The sequence below is a fragment of the Anoplopoma fimbria genome, chromosome 17 (assembly GCF_027596085.1).
Source record: "Anoplopoma fimbria isolate UVic2021 breed Golden Eagle Sablefish chromosome 17, Afim_UVic_2022, whole genome shotgun sequence".
In the NCBI taxonomy this organism is placed as follows: domain Eukaryota; kingdom Metazoa; phylum Chordata; class Actinopteri; order Perciformes; family Anoplopomatidae; genus Anoplopoma; species Anoplopoma fimbria.
Window position 1 is genome coordinate 17642115 of NC_072465.1, and position 13549 is coordinate 17655663.

General features: G+C 42.2%; 1 protein-coding gene across 1 annotated transcript in view; it reads right to left on the bottom strand.

The window, feature by feature from the left end:
* cacna2d2a (calcium channel, voltage-dependent, alpha 2/delta subunit 2a) overlaps positions 1–13549 on the bottom strand; it is a 134553-nt gene that overhangs the window by 48633 nt on the left and 72371 nt on the right. The window lies entirely within an intron of this gene.

Sequence of the window (13549 nt, forward strand, 5' to 3'; positions counted from 1 at the left end):
TAATATGTTTTGGCATTTTTACAGCTGCTCAGTGTCACTATTGTACACGATGAGAAAGCCTGACACACATATTGCATTAGGAAAGTGTCTGATATCAAAGAAAGCCAGAAGATAAAAGGGAACTGACATTTAAGCTTTTTATCTTGATAAGTTATCAATGGAGTCCAATCTGTGCCTGTTCCCCAGGAGGAAGTGATTGTGGGATGTGAAAAAAAAGCAAGCTCAATAGAATTCCTCTCTCCAGCTCAGTTTATTGGCTTATTCTAGATCAGATTTTAGAAAACAGCACTAAACTGAAACAAAACTCATATCTCTGATCATTCCTCATGTATTCTGATGGCTAAAGAGATGATTTTACTTCTATATAAATCTTTGAGTGAAGCAAATGTGCGACTGCAATCCCTTTTCATTTTAATAAAGCAGCTTGGGTTAATTGGATCTGACATTATAAAATCTGTTTGTTTTTTGGAGAAATTAAATCAAAACTCCATGTCCACAGCAGAAATTGATTGATGGGCCAACTTTAATTGACTATTAAAATGCAATTACAAGCTGTTGTTGGGACAGGCAGGGGGTTAGTTGTGCTTAAGTCCCACTGAAAGTCAACGTTAGGAACAAGCATTGTTATGACAGAGACCAGCTCATGAGAGATATGATCACTAGAAATATTTTAGGGCAGTCAAATGACAGACACACCAAGCATTCATCTGATACATTATTACTTCAATACACTTTATCAGCTAGTTGATTGAACATTGGCCTCATCAAATTAAATATTTAGTAAAGCAGTTTAGATTTTTCTGAACATACATTTGGTGACATTTATTTTCATGAATAACAATGGCAGAATTTAGAACAAGTCAATTTAAATGCACATTAACATTTGTAATACTTTTTCAAAAAACTAAAAGGCTGTGAAGTGAAACAGCTTCAGCACTTTTCTTTATTTTCGGTATGACAAGTTGGAAGGGTTCCTGTTATTCACCAGACAGCTCATCTAGATGAGGGAAAGGTCGTGAGACAAGAACTTGCAGATTTATTAGTTCTATTGGAAAGGGTCCTTACAGTATATAATGCAAGTTAGACGTGATTTATGTTTTATTAGTTTTAGTCTTGCATCCTGTTGAGAAAAGGCTGTTTGCCTGTTGTTTTAAGTCTACACCTTTGGGACCTGATCTGAGCTGCTAAACAGTCTTATTTCTCCACTGTTAAAGCAATGGTAAGAATAATATTTTCCTGTGGTTTTATTTGATACTTTGTACAAGTTGGAGAAAAGAGGAAAGTAGAGAGAGCGAGATAGAGATCAATATTTAAAAAATGGTGACTGTTTCCAGGTCATATCTGCCTTTTTGCTCATAATAAAATCAAATAGCTTTGAAAGTAACTGTAACGATATGAAAGAATGCTGGCTTTTCAACAGCACTAACTGTGAGGTTGAGGTGTTTGTTTATCAATCAGTCTGACTCTAATTCTGTCAATGTCGGGCAGGGAGGTTTTTTTTTTTTCGTCAGAAGAGCCCAATCATAATTAACGAAGGCAGTGTCTAATTAGGAGCTGAATAAATCCACGCAGCAAAGACTGATTGGTTCATTTTCTTCAACCATCCACCACCTGTTTTGCTCGATTCATTACCCAATTTGTTAATTTTATCTCCCCGTTCTCAAGGTTTAATTAAAGGCTGAAGAGGCCAGAGATGACAGTTTGAAGATTCTTTCATTCCCACCTCCAGCCAACCAGGGGTAACCTCAAACATGTCACTTAAGACCATGTATGTGTGTGTGTGGGTGTTTATTTGAGCGACTGCCGGCACGAGTTAGATAGAGAAAAAAAAAGCCTTTTAAACAAACAAAGAATCTTTACGGAAAAACAACAACATTACAATTATTAAATAGCTGCTTAATGGTTGTAAATTGCTACCAAGGAACGTTATTGACAATATTTTTCTATCAGACGGATAAAAGTATTGCAGTGAAAGTGGGATCATGCGGTCCAAAGAATATTTGCATTTTTACTCTTCATGTTGGGGCTGATCTTGTCTTTAGTTTTAACCAATGGCTGATAAGACTCGAAGGTCCTAATACTGTGCAACTTGCAGACAACAGCGCCAGTGCATCAATCAAGCCATTAAAGGACAATACAATCTGAATGTGTAATTAATACAAAGAATAAGATAAATAAATATAATGCTCTCCAGACATGCTTTGGCACATGGACAGTTAAAAAAAATAAAATAAAAAAAAAATCACATTGCACTTTTACATCAAGAGTACAGTGACAAGAAGATAAATTAACAGGGTAAAGGGTACAGGATAAGGAACAGAGGAGACAAGCCTTGAATAGGAGAGCCCGCAAATCACTTACCTTTTTTTAACATGGATTCTTATCATTTCTTGCAGATAGTACAGTACAGTAGTACATATATGTGTTAATTTCTTTCTCTCCAGTAGTCAGGCCTTAATTGAAAGGGGGCATTGTGGGAGGAATCGAGATACAGATATGGGACTACTGGTGGGCGACTGTTGGGGTTGCAGCGATGAGGAATGCCCTCAGACTGACCTCTGCCACTGTCGATGGGTGGTTGTGGGGTTGGTGAAGTGGGGGTCAGGGGGTGTGTCACTGGCTTGGCCTCAGTGTGCCATGTTAATGATGACTGATGCTCTCCAATTAGATGTGCTGACAGGCCCTAAAGCGCTGTGTCATTAATCACAGGAGTGGCGTGCACAAAGAGAAAATCACACCATGATTTATTGCTCCTCCGCCTCACTCTCTTCCTCTCTCTATCTCACTGTCTTCCCATCTTTTGTGCTTTTGGTGATCTAAGGGGGGATTCTTGCACTCCTTCTCGAAACTAAATCAATCTCCGAGTGTGACCTATCCTAAGGAGGAACTGCAGCCGCTGTGGTGGCGTGGTGAGACCAAACGACAGTAACTTGCAGGGCTTTTTCTGGAGGAAAACTGCGTTCCCAGCCTGCAGCTTGTTCGGTCAATGTCATTCATATTCTTCAGCATGAATGACACGCATGGCTGAAATGGCATCCTGGTGTATGAAAGCGCGATATGACCCGTGTTTTTGTGCTGAGGTCTAACAAACCCGCAGCTCAGCTTTGTGTAGACTCCGTGGGGAGGGAGAAGACTCTGGAAATAAGACTGAGGGAGGACAGCCGAAAGTCACTGTCACATGCACGTCGGCCCGCCCCCTGCTCTGTCACACCAACTCACCATAAAGCCGTGTCACCTCACTAACATACACAGACATCCTAGGGGCCTGTGACCGGGGGGTGGAGGTGGCATCAACACCGAGGAGGCCAGGATAGATACTGGGTGGGGTTGCAGGAAAGGGTGGCAGGGGGCGGGGGGTCGAGTGGGTAGGATTTGGGGTTTGAGGCAGGCAGACGGGGGAGGGGGGGAGAGCAGTCCGTACTGTACTCACATAGTCTGAATCCGCTTTGGAATCGTAGTATGAAATGGCATTCTCCTGTGCAGAAAAGAAAAGTGAAAAGACAGGTGATGAGAGAAGATATAGCAGCGTCTATATCAGACCCGACCCCCTCGCGGTGGTAAGCTAGAGAGAGTCAAGGTTATATTCAGTCACACTGGTCAGCATGAGAATATAATCAGCATCACAGAACACAGGAGAAGTAGTGTGATGTGGAATGACAGTCATGGGAAGGTGAGCAGATAGCTGAATGTATCTGGGCAATGCTTTGAGTTATAAGATGCAATGTTGGTGGAACATGTTCGAAACTTGTGTTAAAAACACTGTAGGAACATAGTCATGTGTTGTGGAGAAAATAAACTGCTGTGTGTGAGCTCAATTTGCAATGAGAGAAGAATAAACTCAAAATATGAATCTGCCTGGGAGGCTTATCGACCTCAGCTGGCTGTGTTTTCACTCTAAGAAAACAGCTCTCACAAAAGGACAGAAACTAAAAAAAGGAAAAAGGAAAATAATGTAAATGTATGGAATTTTGATGCACTATTTCGCTCCAATTAAGGACTGAAATTACCAGTCACAAGTCGAAACCCCAGATTCAACCTTTCACCATCATGCTCCCAGCATTAACCCCGAGCAAAAAACCCAAACCCAGGCTGTTAGCCTCCTCTCCTCTCCTCTGAAACTGGTGTCCTTATTTCCCGTAGAGGCAGCCGTGAGGGCGGGCAGTGGGTTGCATGTGGCAAGCAGCGTCCGTGGGGCCTGCCTCATTATCATGAAGAGGCAGGCTGAGGGCACGTTCTCAAGGGCACCACAGTGACTGACTCGTCCTCACTGGAGGAGCTGTGGTCATGGTCTGATGAGGGAGGACGCCTGACAGAGAAAGAGAGAGTCTACTGTACAGGTAAAGTGACTCTTACAGACAACTTACTCTCTTATTTTCTGTCAATTTATCTGTCTCTTGCTTGCTCTTCACTGTATTCATCTCTCTCCTGCTGTCTCACACACATGCTGCGCCCTGTGTTTGTTTAACTCGTACATCATCTATACGCACAAGTATTCTCTTTCTCTGCCAGCCCCCACCTTTCTCTCTCAGCCCCCTTCGGCTTGAGAGCCTCTCTACACACCACGGCCGGGGTCTTGGCCGATCTCCAGTGCTAATCAGGGAGTCAGTCATCAGCTCGGCTCAGTCCCTAACAACTCACCAAAGGAACACAGTATGATCGAAACTCACACTGACACCAAACAAGGGGCGGACCAGCCCGGACGCAGCTTGTGTCTTTGGGTAATGAGCGTGGACAAGATGGAGTAGGAGCAGAATCTGCCCCCCCTTGATAAATGTCTTCAACTTCCCAGCACTCACTCTGCCTCCACAGCTCTGTCAAAGAGATCAGGAGTGAGGACGGAGGAGAGGAGCTGAGCGGAGGGATCCGAGCGGATCGTTCAGGGAGTACATTGGGTTAAGGTGGAGGGTTAGTATGGAGGCTGAGGTTGGGGTGATATGAAGGGATGAATTGAGAGGAGGGAGATGGGTGGTGGTGGTGGTGGTGGTGGGTGCAGTGGGGACAGAGCTGCTAAAAATAGCCTTTGCCTCTGCAGAGAGAGAAGAGAAAGAGAAAGAGAGCGAGCGAGACTGTGGCAGAGCAACAGTGTTGTGTCTGCCAGCAGGATTGATCTGGAGCCCAGTCCTGCTTAGACTGGTCCCTCGCTTCTAAAGAGTTTACTCTCACTACTGCGGCATTACAACTCATTATTCAGGACTGCTTCCTGTAAATAAACGCTGGGTTCCTTGAACCCGAGAGACACAGTCCAGCAGCTTTACTAAAACAAACAATACCATCAAAAACACATACCACTCATTACTGGAGAGAGAGTTTAGCGAGAGGCCCAACACTGTAGCTCCCTTGCTAACACTTCATTGTTGCACGTTGTTCATTTGTACCTTATTACTTCTTTTTATTTCAAATAATACAATAACCTGAATAAATGAGCAGAGAAACATCCAGAATAAAGGCAGGTCTAGTATAGGTCTAGTATAGAAATTATATGAATTATGCTTGCTATGTTATCCCTCCTGTAGAGCTCCACAGACAAGTAGATGTTTTACAAAGGAGCATTGAAGCTAAAACAAACACCTTTCTCAGACACTTTATGTTATTTACTTTCTGTCTGTCACCTACCTGTCATTGGTATCATGTCTGTTTACACAGCTGGAGAGCCGTGTTTACGAGACTGCATCCTTGCCCTTTACATATCAGGTAGGTCATGAGTATGATATTTATTTGGATTGAAAATAGTATTCATTACAATACCTACTTAGTAAAGAAATAATCTCTTTCTTACCATTACAGTCATATACCAAAATCATACTTACTTATATTGTTCATACGTTGTTGCATTTGACAATATGATGAAAATAAGACCCTCTAAACATAATAACACCATCACTAAAGTTTCACCGATCCAACTTATGAACCCAACAACCTCTGCCTCCAACCACACACTCTGACACCACCCGGACATGCACAGAAGAGGTGGCTCCATGTGGACGAGTCCTAGGCCACCATGACCCTCTGAGCAGCCCCCAGGGGTGGCATGGCCATCTGCTGCGGCCGGTCACAGGTCTCCATGGACTCAGGGTCTGGGTTAAACACACATCTGATACAACACCAAGCCAGCAATTACTCCACATTCATCGCTCTGCAAGCACCGTCCTGCTATTGCACACATACACATATATAATGCATAACTGCATGCTTACAGACACTCATATACAGCATGTACACACTTGGGAATGAACACAGAGCGAGTGCACGAACAAGGCCGGGGTGTGTGCGCTCACACACCATGTGCACGCAAAGACACATACAAAGTCTGAGAAATTCCCACTGACACAAAGTGCTATCAGTAAATTAAATCTATCATGCTGAGTGGACCAACAAATTCCAAACAGAAGACAAACACTGAGGTTAGGTGATGATCTCCAGCCCCTCCCTTACATCAATCTTCCTCCGCTCATCTCCTTCCCTCTCCTCACCCTTATCTCGATCTGCTTCCTCTCTCCTCCCTTTGCAACATCTCTCCTCCTCCTCCTCCTCCTCCTCCACCACCTCCACCCTGCCTTGTCTTATCTTCATCTTTCCCAATCTCTCTATCCTCAATACCAGCCTCCTCTCACCAATTTCAGATTTCAGCAAAAGCAGCGGCGCGTAGGTTAGATGCCTACTGTTGCTATAGAAACCGCCCCTCTGCTCTAGATTACAATGTGACTTTGTCTCCTTGCCAGGGCTACAATGTCTGCTCGTTTTTATGTCTGACCAGATACATGCCTGCCTATCTTTTGTTTGTCTGAACGCCTGTCAGTCTGTCAGACTATGAGGCTGTTCTTCTGCCATCGTGTTTTCTTGTCAACGCTACATGCTGTTATTTTAATGTCATCCATTGCTCGTAGTTACACATTTAAACTTCAAAATCTCCTCTCAAGTGAAGGTCGGAGCCTCTGAAGCCCAGAAATGTCATCATATTGGAAGAGGACCTTGACAGATGATTTATCCGGTAACGCACATGGTAACAATACGTGATTGAAAAATGGTTGGTACATAAAGGCTGTCATATGTCGGGGAACATGTAAATGACGGAGTGTGGTTGCTGGGGCTAAATCTTTTGAATGTGAAGGTGCGAGCTCTCTCAATGGACCAGCTGAGACAGGTTGACATTTGAGTGTGAGACAAGCGCTCCATCATGGGTGGGGACAGATTACAGTCATATTCATATCTCCTCTGGACACCTGCTAATGATTTTATAATTACAGAACACACTCTGTGCCTCCGCCGTGCCCTGGGGTGTGCACACAGGCACGCAGAAACACACACACACAATACACACACACAATGCACACACACACACACACTGCACCCCTCTCCTGGCCTCGATAGTCTAGCAATCATTCGCAGCCCCAGTTTCCCTAATGGAAGCTGACATTATATCAAACACAATAAAGGATTTCATTTACTGCTCTTCATTAACCCACACACATCAGCCCATGAGGTACACACAGACACACACACACACACACACACACACACACACACACACACACACACACACACACACACACACACACACACACACACACACACACACACACACACACACACACACACACACACGCAGCTCACTTAATGTGAAAATGCAACCAGAATAAAGGAGGAAAAACTAAACAATGTGATTCTGCTGCACAGAAGAACTGCTTACATAAAGTTTGAAGCAAACCCTGTTATAGAGCTTTAGGTTGTAACTCCTTTTTCTTATCTCCACTCATGTCTCTACCTATCGCTCCCTCTGTCTTTCTATTTCCACAGCATCCTTATATCCCATCTCTACATGTCAAATGGTATGAAACTCAAGACATTCGAACTGGATAAACACTCGGCCATATTGGCTTGTGAGGCCTCTCCAGGAAGAGGAGGGAATGAAATCATTCAGGCTAAGCACATACTCTGCATGGGGAACACATAGCACACAGGTGCATTACAATCTATGTACTGACTGACATTCAATTTCATCAGGAGAATGAAATTTAAAGGAAATATATGCACAAGGGCATTCATACTGAAAGGGGAGATGTTAAAATGAAATCCCATACGCCATTAGAAACAAATTATTTCAGCTCATTTCCTTTAGTTTATAGGGTCCACAGGTTTGCACAAGTGTTAAAACGTGAGCTTGTGAAATACGATTTTCAAACAGAGGTAAATTAATCATAGACATGTAGGAATTTGTCAGGGATCTGAGAGCCCTTTAACCACTTTGATCTTGAATTGTAGGGGTATCATGTGAATAAAACATGGATTCTTGTTCTTTGGTGGAACCTTTTTGATTCACAGGGTGTTAAATCCTGTCCTTTACTGGGTGTGGGCAGATAGCTTATTCACAGAAATGTGAAAGAAGGTATTTGGACAAAAATATTTATACTTGAACCTAAATTGTACTTGGAATTAAATGTGGGATCCAGCAGCTAGAAGGTCCAAATGGAGACGATAATAATTTACTTTGTCGCTCTCTAACCTGCAGTCAAATACCGCTCACGGATACTGTTCTGTGAGCAGGTATCATATGCATAAACCTAGTTCTAATGTCGACAGGTTTGGAAATTAATTAAACAGGCATGTTAAAGTAATGGGAATCATAATTCATGTGTGACTTCTGTCACACATTCAAGAGGCTTCATCAATTTGGAATTGATTGATGAAAAGGTCCTCTAGAACAAACAGACAAAATCCAGTTGCGTTAAATTAAGGACTCCACTTTTGTTATGGAAAACTAGAAGTGTCCCGATCATTTTAGGAAGACAAGGATTATACCTTTTTTAAATTATAACAGTATTCACTGAATTTCTTATATTACATATTATATTATATTATTTTCTAAAATTTTTGCACAAAACTGTTATGTTATGCGCTCATCGTTTTCTTACATTATGTGCTGATTATAACATTATGAGCGTTATTACATTAAAATTATTTCATTATGTGTTGCTACACTTAATCGACTTCAGACCAAAATTTGGCCTATAAAACTACTGCATCTCAATTCATCTCAACGATGTTCATCATAATTTTTCAAGTAAAATAAACTCATCCGGCAACAATTATGAAATAAAACAAGAATATGAACAATTAAAAAGCCAAATAAAGTAATACAGTATACTAACAATACCATTACATCCAACTTTTTAATTAATTGTTGTATTTACTTTTACAAACAAGACTGTCTTTGAACACAACTTGTTGCAGTTTGTCTTGGGGGGTCCTTGCTTTTCCCTTTATAGTGTTGTTTTTTTTCAGTTTTTTTAAAAGTTAACCACTGAAGGTTACCAAAATAACTCTTTATAATGTCAAGTCAATAAAGAGCCAACCAGCAAACTGGAAATTAAAACTGTTGGCCTGGAAGAGAGAGGCAGAAAGCTATTGAGCTAGAGTGAGGCTCAGATAAAGGAGTGCATGGCGGAGGCCTTGGGCGCGGCTGCCTCCCTCCCTCTCTCCCTCTCTCTCTCTTGCTCTCTCATTGGCATGCTCTGCATCTCCAGGCTTTCAAGCGATTAGGGAGCTGCTGAGACCACGGCGTCCAAGCATAGCTCCATGCAGATGTTCATTTGTATGCCAATAAACAAATGTGCCCCCAGATTAAAGCTCCAATACACAGGGCAAATTCAGCAAAGTAAATGACATTCTCCATGCACATCTCATCAATGTCTTGCTATTCTTCAGACAGAGCGTTGTGCCTCCTAACTGCACACTCACTTCAAAGACTCACAAAGATGGGCAGCGAACCAAGAGATAGAGGAGGGAGTGAAGGAGGAGAAGAAGAGGGAGGACAATTAAGAAAGAAGAAATTAAGAAAAACATAATCTAAAGAAATATTAAGTGTGCCACGGTTACATTTCATGCCCCCAATTTCACCCGTGAATCTGCAATATCTGTTCTATAAACGTCTCTGTAAACAGCCTGCAGGTCAGAGAATCCCGTATTTCTCGTCTTTTCCTTCCTCCCTCTCTTTTTCTCTCACTCCGTCTTTCAGAGACTGACACCTCCCCTTGGTAAAGGCAGTTAAATCAGTCTGTGAATATTCCAATCCTGCGATAACGATAGAAGGCTTTTGTCCTGCTGCACTCTGGGTAATGCTGCTCTCCATTGTTTGGCTGACAGGGCTCCATTGAGGAACAGGTTTAAACGCTGATAGTATCACCACACTGCATGGACACAGTGCCAGATAAAAAGCCTATCCAACACGACACACGCATGCCAACGCCTCCCAAACAAGCACCCCAATCTGATCAACAGAGGGGAAGCAGGAAAGAGGTGCTATAACACCAAATAAAGACAAATAAGATAAACACGCCACGGCAACATTAACGCTATCATTGGATTCCAGAGGGATTTGATAAAGCAAATGCAATTATCCACGTCTAACATTTTTACAGCATCTGTAGCCGGGGTGTCCAATCACAAACAACCGGGTACGACACTGGAGATCCTCATACATGTGTGAAATGTTTCCAGGTTCCATTTTTTCCTGGAGGGTTGAATACAGCTTTTTATTCCACTGATGTTTTTCAACAATTCTTCCACTGCTAGTCCATAGAGTCCTGAGGAGTCCCCACCCCCCTCTCTACAGGCTGGCGGAGAGTGGCCAATCAACAATCAACGGCGACCAAAGGAAACCTGTTATTTTCGACCCCCTAATCATTTCCATCAGATGCCTTGCTGTCCCTCATAGTGATTTGAACATTCAAATGACAAAAGGGAAGCTTGCTTTAAGATATCTGCAGACGGGCACCAAGGACAACAGGGAGAGAATAGACGGAGCAAACACTATAACCAGAGCAGACATCTCTCCTCTGCTACAGCAGTGACCAGTCTGTCACCACTCACAAAATGACAACCTGGAACACCTTGGTAGGCTGGAACAGAAAGAAGCCTCGGACGTGAATTATAAAGCAGACATCACTTTTAATTGGGCCTAGATGAATGATTAATCGTTACATTCAATTTCTGACATTGGTGAAAAGGGGGTTTAAAGCACAGGCCATGGACAACATTATCCGCCCTCTAGCTGGGAACCACTGTTATTGTTGTTCTCATGTCATTTCTGTCATCTCTCTCTCTCCTCATTTCCTGTCATATCTAATGTGAACTCTAACAAAAGGCACAAAATGGCCAAAACTAATGTCAATAAACAAATCAATGTATCACTCAACGATTTATGTGTCATTGAAAAACAAAAAATACAATAAAATAAACAAAATCAGTCCATTTTGCTTTCTGCTTTAACTAGAAGGGCCTTTAAAATAACATTTCATGGGTGTTGGCCATGTGTTAAAAGGGGAAAATCAAGTCTCGCTGGATTTCTCTCACTATTGATTCCCATCTCCTGTGAGGCAGTGGGATCGATCAGTGGGATTTAGACATGGTAGCCACTCTCTCAACCCTCCCGGCTAGCATGCTGCATCACAGTTGGCCAATCTGCTGCTGATTGAAGGCTTACTGACACACCTGAACTTTTTCTCCTTCTCTGTGCTCTTTTTATCTTAGGGTTTCTCACCACCTGCCCCAGTACTTCAGTGCTTCTTTCATTCTGCGTCATTTTAGACTTTGCCAATGTCCCCCTACTCGAAAGTAGAGCAGCATGAGTTTTCAAGAGGTCTCTCTTGAAGCGGCAGAGGAACATTAGGGGTGAGATGTGGAGAAACAGAAGGAGCGGTAGAGAGAAAAGAGTTGGAGAAGGTAAGAAGTACTAAAAAAAAACAGAGAAATGGACATTTCTACCTTGGAGAGCACCACTTTTTTACAATGGACTGCAATCAAGAAGCTGAAATTACCAAACTATTGGGTCACCACAGCAACCAAAAGCCTCAACAAAGCTGTGAGAAGAGCAGCAGTTGATAGAAAATGAGGAAAGGCACCAGGAGAGGAGACGACAGGAGAGGGAGGAGCTGGAGTCCAGTTTAATGTAAAGTCTGTATCGACATAATACTAATTAATCAATTGATCCAATGATGCTTGATCCACACAGACACAGACGTCAAGCTTTCTCATTTACGTATTAGCATCCTTTACAGATACGTTTCAGTATAGGTAAGCTAGATCCAGTTTCTGAGGCATCCACACCATCAGATACATTTAATATGGAGGAGACTCTGCTAAGTGTATACTGTAGGAATTTCTGTCCACGTAGCCACTCCTCATTTTTTTCCCTTCCAGTGGCGAACAGATGGAAGTCCGCTCCGTGGCTCAGGATTCAGTGATAACACTGTTTATGAGTTCCATTACGTGCTCGGCAGGCTGTAAGCGGTCTGTCTCGCCGCAATAAGGAATAGAAAAAAAAACAGCTCACAATGAAAATAGATGCAGTATATTTATGATTATACTGCATGGCTATGCTGCGTGTTTGAAATAAGAACTGTGTATAAAAAATAAAAAAGAGGCTCACATTATACTATATTCCAACCTCTGCATCTCAGGCCCGAGCTGTGTAGATCCTTTTCAGTTTTGGTAGCTGTGGTGCTGACACATGATGGTTGGCAGAATCAATTGTATTTTCACTTCAGCTTTAGAAGGTATGCATATGGCTTTAAAAATGAGGGATAGATATTTAGTTCAGGTCATATAGAACCGGCAAAATGAGAAGAACACGATGGTCAATGCAAAAAAATAAAATAATAAACCAATAAGAATCACTTGCAAATAAAACACCACTAGCTTGCCAATTATTCCTGTATCCATCCATTTGGTTCAGTTCAACTATTGGGGAAGAAAAATGTCACAATTCAGCAAGAAAATATTTGCTACTAAATACTAAAATGCATGTGCTTGGTCCTATGGTCAATTGCTGTCTGTTTTAGTGAACACAGTGAGAGACGAAGACACGGGTTTAGCAACTTTTCCAAAGACAAAAAAAAGGAGGAATAATGTTATAAAATTAACATGTTGAGAGAAGAGTGAGATGAAACAAAACCTCTTTATTTCAGTTTTTATTTTTATTTTTACCAGAATCTGAATTTAAATCTGTCAAAGGCAGCCCTCATAAGACTAATGTATTCTGTGGCTAATGGAGCTGGTAGCTTCGAGGGCTGGGCTGAGAGTCGCCACAATGATTCTCACTCATTTCCTCTGAAGGGCCAATTATCTCAAATAGAGGCATTATGAAAGGAGCCGAACTTGGTCAAGTGAACAACCCCTTGCAACTCTAGCTAGCACCCCTAGCTCCTGTTATGTTACACCTCTTAGGGGACTTATTGTGACTTAGGGCAGTGAATGTGGCTGAAATACTAGCTAAATGTAGCCGCAATCAATGCCCACTGAGAAATGTACAGTATATAATAAAAAATGTTTTGCCAGAATATGAATTAAAAAAAAGCAAAGGCTTTTAGCAGTGTGGACGTGAACACTGTAGGCCATGTACTGTGTGAATTCTATTTTTAGGTATTACAAAAGGTACCAAATGAACATACATGTGTGAGGAGCAAGAAAGAGGTCACATGAATACTACTCTGTTATGTATGAGAGTGGGTGGCTGAGTGGAGATGAAGAGGGAAAGAGGCAGAGGGAGAGGAAG